The sequence below is a fragment of the Piliocolobus tephrosceles genome, chromosome 12 (genome assembly GCF_002776525.5).
Source record: "Piliocolobus tephrosceles isolate RC106 chromosome 12, ASM277652v3, whole genome shotgun sequence".
NCBI classification, from domain to species: Eukaryota; Metazoa; Chordata; class Mammalia; order Primates; family Cercopithecidae; genus Piliocolobus; species Piliocolobus tephrosceles.
This window is the reverse complement of record NC_045445.1, coordinates 38,619,224-38,639,225: the sequence shown is the minus strand read 5'-3', so window position 1 is coordinate 38,639,225 and position 20,002 is coordinate 38,619,224. Positions and strand designations below refer to the sequence as shown.

The 20,002-nt window shown below is 41.4% G+C and overlaps 1 long non-coding RNA gene across 1 annotated transcript in view; it reads right to left on the bottom strand.

The window, feature by feature from the left end:
• Positions 1 to 13,048: 13,048 nt before the first annotated feature.
• Positions 13,049 to 20,002, bottom strand: part of LOC111536620 — a 39,110-nt gene continuing 32,156 nt past the window's right edge. Inside the window, exon 3 of the long non-coding RNA XR_002729787.1 lies at positions 13,049 to 14,571. This is a non-coding gene — a long non-coding RNA (uncharacterized LOC111536620). The remainder of the gene's footprint in view (positions 14,572 to 20,002) is intronic.

Sequence of the window (20,002 nt, the reverse complement as noted above, 5' to 3'; positions counted from 1 at the left end):
ATCTCAGCTCACTGCAACCTCCATCTCCTGGGTCCAAGTGATTCTCATGCCTCAGCCTCTCGAGTAGCTGGGATTACAGGTGTGCGCCACTACACCCAACTAACTTTTGTATTTTTTAGTAGAGACAGCGTTTCACCATGTAGGCCAGGCTGGTCTTGAACTCCTGAGCTCAAGTGATCCCCTCACCTCAGCCTCCCAAACTGCTGGAATTACAGGCGTGAGCCACTGTGCCTGGTCAAGAACTTTCAATTTAACAAAGATCTTCACTATAGCAAGGGATTGTGAAAGAAATTTATTATCACCAGGCAGCAACTTTGAGAATATTGGAACCATTGAGGTAAAATGCTATTCATATTTAATTTTTACCTGAATAGCACATCGTGTTTCAATTAGCCTGTGAGTTTTCACATATTTTTTTGACAATTTAGGTTATCTAAAAAAGATTTAAACTGATACTTTATAAATCAGTCACATCTGAATCTTTGCACTGAAGAATAAGATTTTCAGTTCACTGCTTGATTTTTTTTTTTTTTTTTTAAAGAGACAGGGTCTCACTGTTACCCAGGCTGGAGTGCAGTGGCATGAACATACATCACTGCAACCTCGAACACCTAGGCTCAAGCAATATTCCTGACTCAGTCTCCCAAGAAGCTAGGACTACAGGCATGCCCCACCACACCTGGCTAATTTTATTTTTACTTTTTATAGAGACAAGGGTCTCACTATGTTTCCCAGGCTGGTCTCAAACTCCTAGCGTGAAGTGATCTTTCCACCTAGGTCTCCCAAAGCACTGGGATTACTGGTGTGAGCCACCATGCCTGGCCCCACTGCTTGAGATTTTTTTTCTAATGTTGTTTTAGAGGCTGAGTCAAAAAACATAACAGTCCCTTCTCTCATCTCAGGGTTTTGGTGCACATGTAATTGTCTGAGACCTTGGAGGCCGGTTTCTTTGACATTATGCAACAATTACTTTGTAGGACTTTCTCCTTAGTTCAGCTTGTTGTCCCATGACCAGAAATTTTAGGCTCGCGGACACATAGAAGGGTGAGGAAAATGGAATTTATTGGGCGAAAAGAAAAAAGGAAAAATAACTCTCAGCAAAGCGAGAGAGAGTTTTGCCATCAGGTTTCCCACCTCACAGATTTAATACCAGGTCACCACACAGGAACAGGAGAGACCAGGCTGCTCCCACAAACAGCGTGAACTTCCCGAGGCTCCACCCTATACTCCCAGTTTGCAGGTGGGTATTATTCAGAAAGAATCAATCAGGAAAGGGCGGGCTTCATCTGGGACCAGCAGTCCGGTTTTTCAGCCTTCAGGCTGTTTTAGGCTTGAAGGTGGGGTTTCGCTGGAGACCCATGGCTGTCTCCTGTCTCTATCATTACATTATGCACTGAAGATGTGATGACTCATGCCTCCTGATATATCATCTTTATTATCTAGCTCCATTTATTCTAAGAAATGTGATTTTATGAATGTTGAAAGAAATGAAGGCAATATGGATGCTGGCTCATAGGAGATAAAATACAAAAGTGCCGACAATCTAGAACTTAAGATGATTCTGAGACAAGTGTAAACTGTAAGAAGACATGTAGAGAAAGAACTAAAGTTGTTAGTGGTGGCAGAGATTCAAGTTACTCCAAGTTACCAGAGGCATATCTGTGCGGGTCTGCAGCAACTTCAGCCCTTGCCTCCTCAAAAGAAAGAATTTCACTGAAGGGCATAAAGCAGAAAAGAGACTGAGGCAAGTTCCAGAGCAGGGGTGGAAGTTTATTTAAAAGGCTTATGTGTCTGGAGCTGGTTCCTTCCAGTTGTCCCTTGGTCCATTTTACAGAGTGCTTATTGGTCCATTTTACAGAGTGCTGATTGGTGCATTTACAATCCTTTAGCTAGACACAGAGTGCTGATTGGTGTGTTTTCATAGTGTGTTGATTGGTGTGTTTACAGTCCTTTAGCTAGACACAGAGTGCTGATTGGTGCATTTTTACAGAGTGCTGATTAGTGCATTTACAATCCTTTAGCTAGACACAGAGCACTGACTGGTGTATTTACAATCCTCTAGCTAGACAGAAAAGTTCTCCAAGTCCCCACCCAATCCAGGAAGTCCAGCTGGCTTCACCTCTCAATCCCCTCCTGCTGCTGAGAATTGGGCGATGTCTACTTTAGCTACTTCCTGCTGGATGGGGTGAAGAAGGGGCCCTGCAGTGGTAGTGTTCTGCAGAGGGGAACTCTCTAGGCCAGTCAAAGGGCCAGTGGGTTGATCCAGGGGTCCTCAGTAGAAGTTGTGAGTTGAGCACATTTGGGGCTCCATTTGTAAGACCATCTGTAGCTTGATGGCATCAATCATGGAGGAAACAAATTTGACAGGGAGGTTAAAAATAAAGGTCTCGAAGGCAAGTAATAGCAAGATGGCTGTCACGGGACCCAGAAAGGGGAGAAGCCATGTCGCCCAACTCCAGAGGTTGGTATGAGAGTTTGAAAGGCATTGTCTGGTTTCAGAAGACTTTTCCTGTAAACACCAGGCAGCATCTTGTACTATCCCTGACTGGTTAGTGTAAAAACAACACTCTTCCCCTAAAAAGGTGCAGAGTACTCCTTTCTCAGCAGTGAGGAGGTGTAGGCCTCGGCGGTTTTGGAGAGTCACTGCTGCCAAGGAGTCTATTTGGGATTGTAGAGTAAGGATAGATTTTGTTATTTCTTGCAAACTGTCTGAGAAATCCTTTGAGAGTGTGTGGCAATAGGATAATGAAGCAGATAAACTGTCTATTCCAGTTCCTGTAGCAGTAGCCATTCCTAACCCTATAAGTAGGGATAATAGTTGTATGGCTCTGCACTGATGGACTTGAACTTTGAGGGGCACTGATAGGGTCTGATTTCTGGGACAATGTTAATGTTGGGACTTAGGAAGACTCCTAGAATTGGGGTGTTGCAGGGACTGCTGCATTTTCTCACTAAGCCTTGAGCTTTTAAATGTCTAACAATATCCTGTAATCCTTTATGAGCTTCAGGCCTTAAGGGATATTGCCTTTGATAAGGAAAAGTGGTGGGGTCTTTTAGCCTGATTTGCACTGAGCAGGCATTTTCTGCCCTTCTGAATTGTCCCTTCAATGCCCAGACTTCAGGGTTGATTCCCTCCTGAAGCAGAGGACAACAAATGGGTAACTTGTTACCCATATTCATGTATGGGTGCCCATATTTATGGCTCCAACTTTGGCTAATATGTGCCTCCCTAATAAGGGTGTGGGACTTTCAGGCACAACAAGAAAGGCATTTGAAAAGAGCAAAGTCTCCCAATTACAACTGAGGAGGTGGGAGAAATACCTGGTTAAAGGTGGTCCCAGGACTCCTTGGATGGTAATGGACCTTGAGGACAGCTGTCTGGGCCAGGAGATTAACACTGGGAAGACCATGCCAGTGTCCAGGAGGAAGTCAATTTCCTGGCCCTCAATGGTTAAACGTACCCGGGGCTCAGTGAGGGTGATGACATGAGTTGGCACTTGCCCCGGGCACCCTCAATCCTGTTGTTGGATCATCTAGTTGGGGGCTTCTGGCCCAGAGAACCTTTGTCCTCTGGGGTAGTGCACCTTCCAGTGATTGCCTCGGCATAATGGACATGGGCGAGGGGGCAGCTTGTTTCTCGTTGGGCAATCTTTCTTAAAGTGTCCTTACAAACCACACTGATAACAAGCCCCACCAGGTGATTGGCCTGCTCCATTTTCTGTCCTCTCTGAACCACCAAGGTTTGTTTGTCTGAGGGCCATGACTAAGGCTGCAGCCTTTCTCTGATCTTGCTTTTCCTTGCGGGCCTGTTCCCCTTGGTCATTACTATGGAACACCAAGGTTGCCAGGTTTAATAATGCCTCCAGATTTTGTTCAGGGCCCAGTGCTTGCTTTTGGAGCTTTCTCCTGATATCTGTGGCTGACTGGGTAATAAACTTATCTTTTAGGCTCAGTTGACCCTCAAAGGAGTCAGGTTCCAGGTAAACCAATGCTCCCAACTCCGAAGAGTCAGGGATTGTTAGAGAGCCCTTTCCCAGAAAGAGCTCTCACAGCCGTGTCTTTAGTCCAGTGGCCGCACTAGTCACTTTTAACTGGCCAACGGGTGCCTGGTATTTAGCTCCCGAATTCTAAGGAAAAATAGGACAGAGTGACAAGCAAAAGGGGCTTGATGGTACTCACCACTTGGCCATAGTCCCTTCGTGGTTGCCAAGGGGTGTCCAGAATTGGTTCCTTCTGTTGGGTTCTTGGTCTTGCTGACTTCAAGAATGAAGCCACAGACCTTCGTGGTGAGTGTTACAGCTCTTAAAGGTGGTGCAGACCCAAAGAGTGAGCAGCAGCAAGATTTATTGTGAAGAGTGAAAGAACAAAACTTCCACAGCGTGGAAGGGGACATGAGCTGGTTGCCGCTGCTGGCTGGTGTGGCCAGCTTTTATTCCTTTATTTGTCCCCACACACATCCTGCTGATTGGTCCACTTTACAGAGTGCTGATTGGGGCATTTACAATCCTTTAGTTAGATACAGAATGCTGATTGATGCGTATTTACAGAGTGCTGATTGGTACATTTATAATCCTTGAGCTAGACACAGCGCTGATTGGTGCATTTTTACAGAGTGCTGATTGAGGCATTACAATCCTTTAGCTAGACACAGAGCATTGATTGGTGCATTTTTACAGAGTGCTGACTGGTGAATTTACAATCCTTTAGCTAGACACAGAGGGCTGATTGGTGCATTTTTACAGAGTACTGATTGGTGCATTTACAATCCTTTAGCTAGACACAGAGAGCTGATAGGTGTATTTACAATCCTCTAGCTAGATAGAAAAGTTCTCCAAGTCCCCACCCAACTCAGGAAGTCCAGTTGGCTTCACCTCTCACTTAAACCAGGAAAGGAAGGAAAGAACCCTTGGGTGAGATCCAAGTGGGCACCTGAAGGTCAAAGAGAGAAAAAAGCACCTGTAACCTTGACCCTGGGACTTTATATGCTCACCTCTTTTCCATGATTCTTCCGTTATTGTGGGTTTTGTGTATGTGCAGTGCCCTCCTTACCCTTGGGAACTGAGCATGTGCAGTGTGTTTAGGAAGTTGCAGGCATGCCCATCTGAGGCTTTCTTCCCTTTTTCTGGTGGCATATACCTGGAAGATCGTACTGAGAGGTGGAGCCAGCAGGACTTCCTGGGACTTGGAGAACTTTTCCGTCTAGCTAGAGGATTGTAGATGCACCAATCAGCACTCTGTGCCTAGCTAAAGGATTGTAAATGCACCAATCAGCACTCTGTGTCTAGCTAAAGGATTGTAAATGCACCAATTAGCACTCTGTAAAATGGACCAATCAGCACTCTGTAAAATGTACCAATCAGCAGGATGTGGGCAGGGACAAATAAAGGAATAAAAGCTGGCCACTCCAGTCAGCAGTGGCAATCCGCTTGGGTCCCCTTCCACATTGTGGAAGCTTTGTTCTTTCACTCTTCACAATAAATCTTGCTGCTGCTCACTCTTAGGGTCTGCACCACCCTTAAGAGCTGTAACACTGACCACGAAGGTCCGTGGCTTCATTCTTGAAGTCAGCAAGACCAAAAACCCACCAAAAGGAACCAACTCAGGACACAGTACTTTGCGATTTTTGTCTCTTAATGTGCATGCCCAGGAAATTGCTTCTCCCTGGGGCCTGCCTTTAATTAACACTTTAATGTTGGCAGGTGTGGACCATCAGGAACTGGCCTCTCCCTGGCACCGGCTGCCAATTTATCACCTTTAGAGAGGCAATGCAATAATTGCCAAATCTCACCCGAACTTTCTAGTGGGTCAGGGAGAGCTGTCTCCTGCCCCACTCATGCCTAACCTGTAACAAAGTGACAAGAACAGACTGGAGAAAAAGTAGGATGGAGAAACTGGACTCAAGAGCAGCTCATGTAACCCAAGCTAGGTCAATGCTCAGGCTAAAATTTTATTCAGGGGATTTGGAGAAGAGCAGTCCAACTGGTAGACAGGGCAATTTCTGTTACTAGTGGTCTGGAATCCTAGGCTTATGCTTGGAGCCCAGTATTTTTTCATAGTTACCAGGGGCCTAACAGTTGTCCTGGCTGGCTTGATGGTGAGAGTTGAAACTTAGAAAATCAGCTTGTTAATAGCCCTGTAAGACTTGGCTCTGGACTTACCTAGGTAATATCATTTGTTATACTGGGTATGGTTGGGAACCTGAGATTTTTCACAGTGTGTCTGTCCATGCATCCTCCATGGTGGGGAGTAAAGGTCAATTCTGAAAAGGAGTACTGATATCTAAAAGGAGACAGTCTTGATCCTCTGAGGAACGGTGATGAGAAAATGATAAAAATGGGGAATATTTTGTTCCTTGATTATTCTTGGCATTTTTGCCCAAGAAAGTGTTTAAAAAAAAAAAAAAAAAAACAAGGCTCAGACATTCTTATAGTTAACATCTCCAACACTCTGCTCTTTAAAACTGTAAGTATCTTAAGTTTTGTGAAGGGAATGAAAAATGATTAAAAGAAATTTACACTTCAGAGAACAGTTTCCTGAAGTAATCAAAAGTGCACCCTTAAGAAAATAATTCTCTTTCCCTGCTTGTATTAGCTGCTAGTAGCAAACAGTACACCATTTGGCATCAACTGATGCTTTTAATGAACCTCAGAGAGAGAAGGAAGTACAGCTAATTACTGTAAACAAGCCTGAGGGGACACAGAGTCTGCGTTGTTATGGTGGCAAAGAAATATTAATAGACTACTCAGCTGAACATCCGCATTTATCAGCTTATTTTGTGTGTGCTCAAATTCATATTCTAGAGATTTTACTTAATACTGCCAACTTGTAATGTAGTCATATTTATATTATTAAAATTGTTCATAAGGGTAGGCAGTAGATGTAGTAGTTAAAATCATAAACTTAAAAAATATATAAAAAATAAGAAACGGGTCTTGCTTTGTCACCAAGGCATGATTGCAGTGATGCAATCATGAATCATTGTTCACTGCAGCCTCAAACTCCTGGGCTCAAGCGATCCTCCTGCCTCAGCACCCCAAAATGCTGGGATTACAGCTGGGATTACCAAACCCAGGAAAATCTTAAAGTCCAGGGAGCAAATACGGTATCTGCTACTTCCTGGTTGTGTGACCCTAGGGGTTTCTGAATTTCTCTGAGCCTCTATCTCCATATAGTACGCATTTCACAGGGTTATCATGAGAGCTGAATAAGGTAACCAATGTAAAATGATTAACAGAGTGCTTGGTTCATAATGTGTCCCTACACAACAGGTGCTATGATGCTGCTTATTTCATTATTCTCATAATTAAGTGATAGAATCAAATTTTAAAATACCATTTCTTAAAGTCCCCCAAAGAGCACCATGACGTCCAAGTACTCTGACACTTGAGCAGGTTTGAAAATGACTTCCCAAATATAGTCCAGTCTGTGCCTAAGTCCAAGACATTACACCTTAAAAGAAAATTGGACGAAAAAAGGACCTTTGCATAAGCAAAAACCATGAAGAGGAGCCTCCAGGGAGGAAAACCTTGCAAGGAAAGATACTGCTGAAGGAAAAATCCACATCCAAATGTCAGAGGGCTACAAAGTACAGAATCTTCAGGGAGAGTAAATATCACCGCCTTATACCTGGGATTCCATGACCATGCTAACCTTGCAGAAAAGAGAAAATCACAAGTCAGTGTTTTTCTGGGTCCATTCCCTTGCACTCTCTAGGAGTTTCATTCCCCATTCCCTACCCACACATTCCCCCAATCTCCTAGATTCCTCTTCTCCTGGGGGGAAAAAAAAAAAAAACTTCTGGAAAATCAAGAAGGTATTTTGCAAGTTCTCTGGGGTCTGGCGCTCACGTCTCCCATTTCTCTTCTTTTTATTCTCGAACTTCCCTAGGGGTGCATATTGTCATGGTCAACAGCCATCAAAACCAAGACCACTGTGGTGCCTGCCAGAGGTACAACTGGTGGCCTGTAGTATCCATGCATAGGTTGTCAGTGCCCAATAAGGAAGGTGCTATCTTTCTTTCTTTCTTTTTTAACTTTTATTTTAAGTTCAGGGTATCTGTGCGTGTTTGTTATATAGGTAAACTTGTGCCATGGGAGTTTGTTGTACAGATTATTTCATCACCCAGGTATTAAGTCTAGTACTCATTAGTTATTTTTCCTGATCTTCTCCTTCCTCTCACCCTCTAGCCTTCAAAAGTCCGCAGTGTGTATTGTTCCCCTCTATGTGTTCATGTGTTCTCATCATTTAGCTCCCACTTATAAGTGAGAACACGTGGTATTTGGTTTTCTGTTGGTGTTATCTTTCAATACTGGAGATAGTAAGGCAGGAAACAGGGTCTGGAGGCAGGAAACATAAGGCCGATTTACACTTCAGCTATGACAGGAAATGTCCTCTCCATAATAAATGACAACTTTACTTCATCCTCTTCATTTACATAGGGTGTACACCAAGTAGAGGATATTTAAACTCAAAAAAACTGTGTAACAGTGCCCTTGAGCCCCTATGCTCGGGCCTGCTCCCACACTGTGGAGTGTACTTTCATTTTCAGTAAATCCCTTGATTCCTTCCTTGCTTTGTTTGTGCGTTTTGTCCAATTCTTTGTTCAAGACGCCAAGAACCTGGACACCCTCCACCAGTGATTATAGCAGTGGTAGAGTCTCCCAAGGTGCTGCCAAAGGTGTTGGCACTAACGTTGCTGAAATGTTAGAATGAAGTTTTTTGTTGTTGTTTTTGTTTTGTTTTGTTTTTTGAGACGGAGTCTTGTTTTGTCACCCAGGCTGCAGTGCAGTGGGGTGATCTTGGCTCCCTGCAACCTCTGCCTCCCAGGTTCAAGCGATTCTCCTGCCTTAGCCTCCTGAGCAGCTGGGATTACAGGCGCCTGCCACCATGCCCGGCTAATTTTTGTATTTTTAGTAGAGACAGAGTTTCACCATGTTGGCCAGGCTGGTCTCGAACTCCTGACCTCGTGATCTGGCCACCTCGGCCTCCCAAAGTGCTGGAATTACAGGCGTGAGCCATTGCATCCAGCTAGAATGAAGTTCTTTTCATCTTCACTTGTTTTATTAGTGATTCCTTGCTGTAAGATTCAGGCGTGGGTTCTAGGGGGGCTGGGCCAGATGATATCTGTGACACGCACTCTGGTAGGTTCATAATGTAGCCAAGCTCCTTACACAGGCTCAACTGCCTTTGAGTCAAATTATATGACACTCTTAACTTTAAACAATTTATTTCCCAGGAGGCTTCTTGGTATTTATGCCTTATCAAACATCCTGATTGGCCCAGACATTTGTGCCTGATTTTTAGAGTAAACATGACTTAATATCATGATGGGGTTCTCTCTTTTGCTAGGATGGTAAGAAGAAAGGAAAAGGGACAGGAAATTGAAGTTTGGACAGTTCAGTTTGTCAGGCATTTGCTGAATACCCACTGTGTGCTTCACAACAATCTTGCAAAGCTGCCATTATTATACTGTTTTGCTGGTAAAGAAACTGATGCTCAGTTGGTTAAAGTAATGAGATCAACACCACACAGACAGTAAATGACACAGTTAAAATTTGAAACCAGGTTTTCCCACTTCAATTGTCTCTACCTGTGGTAATATTCTGTGCTTTTATCACAAGAAATAGTTATATTTGTTGCTAGGGGATTAGGGTTAAATGTAAATGTAAAAGATTCTTCAGCTGGGATTGGTATGCATTTGTGTGTTTATTTTTCTGGGGAGAAGACCCATAGCTTTTATCATATCAAAAAATAATTAGGGCTGGGGGTGATGGCTCACATCTGTAATCCCAGCACTTTGGGAGGCCGAGGTGGGCAGATGACCTGAGGTCAGGAGCTTGAGACCAACCTGGCCAACATGGCGAAACCCCATCTCTACTAAAAAAAATACAAAAATTTGCCAAATTAGCCAGGCATGGTGGTGGGCACCTGTAATCCCAGCTACTCAGGAGGCTGAGGCAGGAGAATTGCTTGAACCTGGGAGGTGGAGTTTGCAGCGAGCCAAGATGGTGCCACTGCACTCCAGCCTGGGTGACAGAACAAGACTCCGTCTCAAAAAAAAAAAAAAAAAAAAAAATTAGGAATCACTGATATACGTACTGTCAGATGGACTTAGATTTACATTCCACCTCAGACATTGACCACCTGTGTGATTTTGGCCAGTTAGTTAAACTCTTGGAACCTCATTTTTCTCATTAGTAAAATGGTGTACATGAGGAAAAACTCTTAGAATGTCATTCCCTAATTGTGTGAACCTACTTGTTATTTTAGATCTCTCAGAGGTTTTTCCAAGCTTTTGTTCTCTCTCTAGCCCCTTAAATAAGTTTATCAGGTATTTGTGACTACTACTTATATTCTCAGACTGCATTTGTGCCTGGACCTTCTCGTCAGCAAGTGGATGGTTGAACAAACTGTGGTACATTCATACAAGGAAATACTACCTAGCGATAAAAAGGAACTGTTTATCCATATGAGTTTGCACATAGATCTCAAGAGCCTTAGGCTGAGTGAAAAAAAAAAAAAAAAAAAAGTCAGACTCAAAAAGCTACATAATGGCCAGGTGCAGTGGCTCACGCCTATAATCCCAGCACTTTGGGAGGCAGAGGTAGGCCGATCCCTTGAGCCCAGGAATTCAAGGCCAGCCTGGACAACAAGATAAAACCCCATTTCTAAGGAAAATATAAAAATTAGCTGGGTGTGGTGGTGAATGACTATAGTTCCAGCTACTCAGGAGGCAGAGGTGGGAGGATCACCCAAGCCCAGGAGGTCAAGACTGGTGAGCCAAGCTGTGATCATGCCACTGCAGTCCAGCCTGGGTGACAGAGTGAGACCTTATCTCAAAAAAAAAAAAAAAAAAAAAAAAAAAAAAGCTAAAGACTATATGATTCTATTTACATGACATTCTGGAAAAAACAAAACTACAGGGATAGAAATCAATATTACCAAAGCCTGGAATAGAGACATTGATACAAAATGTGTGAAATGCAGAATTTTTGACCCTATGACCTTTACTACTGTTGTTATGCCCATGAATGCATTATGTTATATGGCAAAACAGACTTTGCACGTAATTCAAGTTACTAATCAGTTGACCTTAAAATAGTGATATTATCCTGGATTATTCAGGTGGGCCCAGTGAAATCACATGACCTTTTAAAAGCAGAAGAAGTCAGAGAGGTTTGAAGTACAAGAAGGATTCAACTCACTGCTGACTCGAAGGTAGAGAAGGTCAAGTGTCCAGAAAATGGGGACCTCAGTCCTAGAGCTGCAGGGAACAGAATCCGGCCAACAGCCTGAACGAGCTTCTAAGCAGATTTTACTCAGAGCCTCTAGAAAGGAGCTCAGCCTATGCAACACTTTGATTTCAGTTTTGTGAGATCCTTAGCAGAGAGCCCCGCCATACTGTCCTAAATTCTGCCATACAGGAGCGTGCTACAGTAAAATGGGTGCTGCTATCAACCACTAAGTTTGTGGTAAGTTATTATTCCAGTAATAGAAAACTAACACAAAGGGGCATGAAGGAATTTTTTTGATAGTAGAAATACTCTGTATCTTTATTGTGATGTTGGTTATACAACTGAATAAGTTTGTTAAAATTCATTGACCTGTACATTTTAAAAGATTAAAGTTTACTTTACGCAAATCATACCTCAATAACCCTACAAAAGGTAAAACTCGTCAAATTGTACTTTAAATGGGTAAATCTTATTGTTTGTAAACTATACTACAAATAAAATGGGTTTAAAAAGAAACGACAGGCCAGTACAGTGGCTCATGCTTGTAACCTCAGCAATTTGGGAGGCCTGGGTGGGAGAATAACATTTTTTTCTTTTTTTTTTTTTTTTTTGAGATGGAGTCTCACTCTATCACCCAGGATGGAGTCCTGTGATGCAATCTTGGCTCACTGCAACCTCTGCCTCCTGGGTTCAAGCAATTCTCGAGCCTTAGCCGCCCAAGTAGCTGGGATTACATGTGTACACCACCACACCGGCTAATTTTTGTATTTTTAGTAGAGATGGGATTTCACCATCGTGGCCAGGCTAATCTCGAACTCCTGACCTTGGGTAACTCACCCGCCAAGGCTTCCCAAAGTGCTGGGATTGCAGGTGTGAGCCACCAAGCCTGGCCTGTCGGAGGATTACTTAAAAGCCAGGAATTGACAAGACTGAGCAACAAAGTGAGACCCCCATATCTACTAAAAAAAAATTAAAAAAATTAGCTGGGCATCACGGTGCCTGTCGTCCCAGCTACTTAGGAGGCAGGAGGATCACTTGAGCCCAGGAGTTCGAGGCTGCAGTGAGCCATGATTCTGTCACTGAACTCCAGCCTGGGCACTAGACTGAGACCCTGTACATACATACATACATACATACATAAAAATTAAAAGAAACAACAAAATTCTAGTTCAAGAGTGATCTATTAGAGTTTTCACTGGCTCTCATTTTCCCCCAGTAGAGATAATCAACCATGCCTTTTTTCCTACTACGACTGTACTTTATTATTTACTTCTATTTTTCTCCCAAGACTATATTGTTATTTTGAATTATATGTGTATTGCTAGTAGACTCCCTGAGCAGAGGGACCATGTTTTCATCTCTGGATCATGAGTGCCTAAAATACAGTAGGTGCTGTATCATTTTTATTTGATTTGCATGATTGCACATGAATATATCTAAAACTTTCTAAATGTTTCTTTCAAAATTTTTCTGCCCGGATCTCTTCCTAGTGGTAATAAATTGTATGTATTTATTACTGCATAAAGCATTGCTATTTTTAAATTCAAAACCACTTCCTTAAACGTCAAGGGAATCACACCCAATTTCTGGTATTCTTGAATACAGTGAAATTGCTCATGTGTGCATCACCTCTTACACTTCATTTGTAGATTTTTACAGCATATCCCTTTTAGATCATTTTTTCTAAAAAGGAATCCAACTTAAAATTCTATTTCAACAATACAGATGGTCTCTGACTTATGATTGTTTGACATAGGATTTTTCAATTGTACAATGGTGAGAAAGAGATACACAGGTCATAGAAACTGTACTTCGAGTACCCATACAACCATTTTATCTTTCATTTTCAGTACAATATTCAATAAATTACATGAGATATTAAACCGTTTATGATAAAATAGGGCTTGTGTTACATCAGCCCAACTATATGCTGATATAGGTGTTCTGGGCACATTTAAGGTTGGCTAGGCCAAGCTAGGATATTCAGTAAGTTAGGTGTGTTAAATGAATTTTCAACTCACAGTATTTTTAACTTATGACAGGTTTATCAGGATGTAACCCCCTCAAAAGTCGAGGAGCATCTGTATATATGTCCATTTATATCATAAATATTTACACTTTTATTTGTCAATTATACCTTAATAAAGCTGGGGAAAAATATATATGTCCATCATAGGTAGGATTGCCCAGTAAAATACATTATGCCCCATTAAATTTGAATTTCAGAAAAACAAACAATTTTTAGTATAAGTGTGTTCTGTGCAATATTTAACTGAGCATCCTTTGTTGGGAGAGTGGCTGACTCTGGCAATCCTAGTCATATGGTACACATGACCAAGTTTAAGGTTAAATCAGGAAGAGATTGAAGCATCCTCCTTCAGACTGTGGTTAAGAGTGGTGAAAATAAGTTTTGATTAAACAGTAAAATGACACCAAGTAGAAACGGGTGTTATTTATTAAGCAAGATATTGTTTTGTGTAGCAGACGCCTCATGAAAACACTCTAGCTCAGCTAGATGCTTTTTGTTAGAGACCTGGAAAAGTAGGATTGTTGCCTTGTATTACAAGGGCATTTGAAAGTTGTGTTCTATAAATTATATAACTTGTCTGGGCCCACATTCTACCTCAACCTCTGCCTACTACAGGCTTCCTACCTCTTCAGGATGGGCGAGATGCCTCTAGTACTTAGATAGCAAATTCTTGTCACACCTAGTGCCATTCTCCCAACCAAGGCAAATCATCACAGCTTATAGTACACTTTATCTACTGAGCCTGAAAACAGCCTCAGAGTCTTTCTTAGCACTGTGTGTTTTTTTAAAACAGCTATTATTAATTCATTAGAATTTGCACCAAAAAATTAATCTGTTTAGCATCACTAGTCTCACAGCTGCCATGTTATTCACTGCACAAGGGCACCTGAATTAGAGAATAAAATGGGGCTGATACCCAACTCATGCTCTGTACATCATGGTGTGGGGCTGCATTCCAAGAGTCTTTTTCTAAATCACATAAGGCACAGATTAGTAGCAACTCTGTCTGTTCTAGGGGAATAATCAGGGGGTTACTTGGTATAATTGGTGAAATTAATAAGGGAGAGAATATTTCGAAGGAAGAGAGATGAGTTGAAGCATCTATAGTTGAAGAATGGCTTGAACCTTGGCTTCTGAGCATGCTCAACAGTACATGCCCTTCAGTTGGAGAAATTTGAATATAACATTAAACCAGCAGGGCATGGTGGCTCAAGTCTGTAATCCCAGCGCTTTGGGAGGCCAAAGCAGGTGGACTGCTTGAGCCCAGGAATTCTACATCAGCCTGGACAACATGACGAAACCCCATCTCTACAAAAATAAAAATAAAAAATTACCCGGGCGTGGTGGTGCACACCTGTCATCCCAGCTACCCCGGAGCCTAAGGTGGGAAGATCTCCTGAACCCGGGAAGTTGAAGCTGCAGTGAGTCATGATTGTGCCACTGCACTGCAGCCTGGGCGACAGAGTGAGACCTAATCTCCAAATATACATATATGTACATGTGTATGTATATGTGTGCGTGTGTGTGTGTGTGTATAAAACATTAGACCAAAAGCAGTTTCCTATTTAATGATTCATTTTTGTTGTTTGTTTAGCTGTGTTCTGTATTTAAAAAATACATACATGACATTCTGATTTTCCACAATAGAGAAATTAAATGATAAATGATTCATAGATCTACAGTTCCCCAGGTGATTCTGATGTACACAACTTAGTCGAGGCCCAGGTAGCCTAAAGAGTATGACAATTGGCCTGGAGGGAGAATCAAACCAGAACCATTATGAACATAAATAAGACAGTTAACCTGCCCCTTACCTGTAGGTAAGGGCATCCTGACATTCACCACTCTGTAATGAGAAGCTCCCGGTAAATGAGGATGTGTGGGACTGAAGAAATTGTCAGAAATTCAAGAAATTTAATGAGAGAAAATGGAATAGCCAAACTACAGCCCAAGGCTGAGGCCACTGGAGATAAAACTGTTCAGGACACATGCTCTGGCAAGATACCAGTAACAAAATCTGGCAGCCACAAAGCTCTCTGATGAGGCTTACCTTTAGCCGGTTTCAATATGAAGAGTTGTCCTTTATGTATAGCTTATATCCCGCCTTGCTTTCTCTCCCCTCCAGTGTTTCAGTTGCTTGTCTCAGGATCTTCTCCAAATGTATTATTCCTGTCTTGTACATAGACCAGAACTATAAAAAAGAGCCCGGATGCAGACACCCCAAGGATTTACAAAAAAAAAAAAAAAAAAAACAAGGATGACTGCTTACTGGTTTTTCCTCCAATTTGTCTTAATGATGTTCAACATTTTCCTGATTATTTTGACCGAAACAATACTTGGGCAGCTGTCCTCAGGGAATAGTCTATAAAGGACTCTTGGCACCCCTTCCAGGGATGACAAGTCAGAACTTGTCATTTTAACATATGCTTGAAGAAATCAAGAAGTAAGGAGATTTTAGGGGGAGAAATATAGATGTGATTTGAAAAGCCAACTCGAATAGAGATAAGTTGTTGGGATGGACTTCTATGGTAGAAAAAAAAAGAGTAGAGGCCAGGCGCAATGGCTCACACCTGTAATCCCAGCACTTTGGGAGGCTGATGCAGGGGGATTTCTTGAGCGCAGCAGTTCAAGACTAGCCTGGACAACATAGTAAAACCCCCTCTAAAACTAGCTGGGTATGGTGGCACTTGCCTGTAGTCCTACACATTTAGTAGGCTGAGGCAGGAGGATCGCTTGAAGCAAAGAATTTGATGTTACGGTGAGCTATGATTGTGCCATTGCACTCCAACCTGGGCAACAGAAAGAGACCCTGCTTCTGGAAAAAAAAAAAAAAAAAAAAAAGCAGTGGTATAACTGCCTGGTGGGGAGTAATTCTGTCTAGCTAGAATGTAATGTGAATAAAGTCATGATGGATGTGGGGTTATAAATGTGGGTTGGGACCAATGTACTCATGTACTTTCTCTTCAAAGATAATTTGTTAAAATGATAATTTAGGCCAATCTCAGGGCCAATTTTAAGAAGATTCTGCCATCAACAGTTAAAATATCTCAAAATGGGATAATAGAATCTATTCTATTTTCCTTACCAGAATACTGTGATTACCAGAGGGCACAAGGGGTATGGAAGACCTTGGGTAATTGACAAGTTGTCAATTACAATTACAGAGTGGTCATATTGCCTACAAAATTCCCCATCAGCTCCTCCTACTCATCTCTAAGCTCTTATATGTCCTACAATGCTATGTTGACTGTAATCAAAATACTTCTTGGTTTAAAAACTTTCAAAGGTGGGGTTTTCTTTAAGTTTAAAATTCTTTTATCTAAGGCTCCCACTTTTGTATCTACTTTCTACTTATCCCAAACTCTAGTATAGCATGAATTTCTGTTATGGAAATCAAGCAGGTTTTCTCCATTACGTTCTGTCCTTCTGTGTTTTCATAATCCTGATGTTTACTCTCCATTTAACCAGATTACTCAATGGATCATGAGACTATCTGGAGTCTGTAGCTTCCAGAAGCCTCTCTGGAGTATTTGTCTTGCATTTATTCTGAAGAATGCTCTGCCAGAAATAAAAAGTTGACAGACAGCAGATTTTTAAGAGTATTGGAAGGCATAAAAGTATAATGGCTAAGAGAGGAGTTGGATTGCCTCAATCTATAATCCTGGCTTTATCTGTTTCCTCTCTATAATATAGGATCGTTTCAACTGTTGAGTTAGATAGCATATGGAAACTGCTTAGCACCAGGCATGATGTATACAGAGTGCTTAATTAGTGTTACCTATTATCATCATTGTCATCACTATATAAATAATAAAGTTGACTGTTTTGATTTGAAAGTATTCTATATGAATATGTATGCAAAAGCATTTCAATCTAATAAGCAACCACAAGGCTAATCTCCATTACTTATGTGTAGTCAAAGTACATAGATTCATGGCTTATGCCTCAGATAATTGAAAATCCACCATTTTCATTTAGGTGGCTGTTTGGAGAAAATACGTCACAACTGCATAATGCTTTATGATTTAAAAGAACCTTTTAAGCATATTTGCACTTAAGCCTCATAATAAATGATTAGAAAGATGACTGGACTTTTCCAATACTACACAATAGTGGTGCAATAAAACTGATATTAGAACCTAAGTCTTGATCCTTATATCATGAAAGACTTCTTTATTATTTGTTAAGATCCCCTGGACCATCTTGACATCACAAAACAAGTATATGTTAGAAAAGTTTTTATTTTAAGAAAAATATCCAAAAGTTTGCAGCCAGACGCAGTGACTCACATCTATAATCCCAGCACTTTGGGAAGTTGAGATGGGAGGATTGATTGAGCCTAAGAGTTCAAGACCGGCCTGGGCAACACAGTGGGACCCCATCACTATGAAACAAACAAATAAACAAACAAAAATGTTTTAATTAAATAAAATGCAAATAAATAAAAGTTTGTATGGCAAATTTATAAAGAAATTTATAAGACTTAAGGTGACCAATGGAATAGGCATAATAGAATGCCCATTCCCCTCAAAGCCTGAAGAAAATGTAAGACTTTCTTTGTGACTGCCCAGATTGTAAATTTCATCATGTTTCAGGCTCTCAGACCTCAGTGGTCAGAGATACTCAAGGGGAATTTTATTTAAGACCATTAAGTGTAAAAAGCAGCTATAGATAGAGTACTTCTATAATTTTACTTCATCCTTGGTGAAAGATATTTTCATTCCATGCTGGGAACTGTTCTTTTTCCATCACTCAGATTACTTTATGAGCTATTTGCTTTGCCAGTAACTACTTTTCTTCCTCTTTTAATGGAATGAAATGGGCAAGGTTAAGGCTCATTATCAAATTGGAATGCAGAAGCAACATTTACCATACTTCAAATTTGCCACTGTAGAAACTGTAAAAAATATATGTATATTCTTTGTATAACATTATGTATGTTAGTAATATCAAAAAATAATAAAATAAAATCCCCAGAATGTTCTGCTTTCTCAAATAAATCCATTAAGTGTAAAGAAAGAACTCGTTTTTAAGATCTTCTGATTTAGACATTCAAAGCGTTGAGAGGGTAGATTCCAGATTGATAACCATAAGGGTCTTTAAAGTGGTATTTTTAGGCAGGACATGGTGGCTCATGCCTGTAATCCCAGCATGTTGGGAGGCCAAGGCGGGTGGATCTCCTAAGCTCAGGAGTTTGAGATCAGCCTGGGCAACGTGGAGAAACCCCGTTTCTACCAAAAATACAAAATGGGCAACATGGAGAAACTCCATTTCTACCAAAAATACAAAAAAAAAAAAAAAAATAGCCTGCCAAGGTCGCATGCCTGTGGTCCCAGCTACTCAAGAGGCTGAGGTGGGACGATTGCTTGAGCAACAGGGAATATATATATTCTTTTTTACAGTTTCTGCATTGGCAAATTTGAAACACACAAACACACACACACACATACACACACACACACATAAGTTTGTTACCCACTGAAAAACTCTGAAGAGACCTTGATGCATTCAAAGCTATGAAATTTAGTGAAATATTTAAACTCACTAAAAACAAGCAATTGAAGTAAGATATTTCATGTTTCTTAAAATTTTAACTGTCCAAAAGATTTTGAATTCTCAGAATGTAGGGTTAGTCTCTCTATCTGTATATGAATATAAAATTAGTTACCAGTCATTACATAATAAATAAATTTTATTTTTATTTCAATCCTCCTTCTTCTGTAACAAACTAAATATCAACAAATTTTAGGCTGGGCACGGTGGCTCACGTCTGTAATTCCAGCACTTTGGGTGGCTGAGGCAGGCGGATCGCCTGAGGTCAAGAGTTCAAGACCAGCCTCGCCAACACGGTAAAACCCCATCTCTACTGAAAATATAAAAATTATCCAGGCGTGGTGGTGGGTACCTGTGGTCCTAGCTACTCAGGAGGCTGAGGTACAAGAATTACTTGAACCCAGGAGATGGAGGTTGTAGTGAGCCAATGTCATGCCACTGCACCGCAGTCTGAGTGAGAAAAGGAGACTCTGTCTCAGAAAAAAGAAAAGAAAAGAAAACAAAACAAAACAAATTTTATTTCTGGATATGAGTAGGTGAATAGATCACACTAACTGATAGAGAGAATGGAGAAAAAAGGAATGATAATTGTGTAGCACAGCACCTATTCTAAGGTTCACATTCTATATGGAACAGGGCATACTACATCACTTTTTGTTATTTTCAAAAATATAAAGATACTCAAAGTTCAAGATTAATGATTTTATGCTATAACACCTCAACACATTAAAGAAACAATTATAGGGAAATACATATAACATTATTTTTTGTTTGTTTGTTTTTTGAGACGGAGTCTCGGTCTGTTGCCCGGGCTGGAGTGCAGTGGCCGGATCTCAGCTCACTGCAAGCTCCGCCTCCCAGGCCCACGCCATTCTCCTGCCTCAGCCTCCCGGGTAGCTGGGACTACAGGCGCCCGCCACCTCACCCGGCCAGATCTTTGTATTTTTTAGTAGAGACGGGGTTTCACTGTGTTAGCCAGGGTGGTCTCGATTTCCTGACCTCGTGATCCACCCGTCTCGGCCTCCCAAAGTGCTGGGATTACAGGCTTGAGCCACCGCGCCAGGCCATATAACATTATTGGTAAGACACGCACACTGACAACTTGGCTATCTGCTTGATTGAGTATAAATGTGTGGTGTGGCCGGGCACGGTGGCTCAAGCCTGTAATCCCAGCACTTTGGGAGGC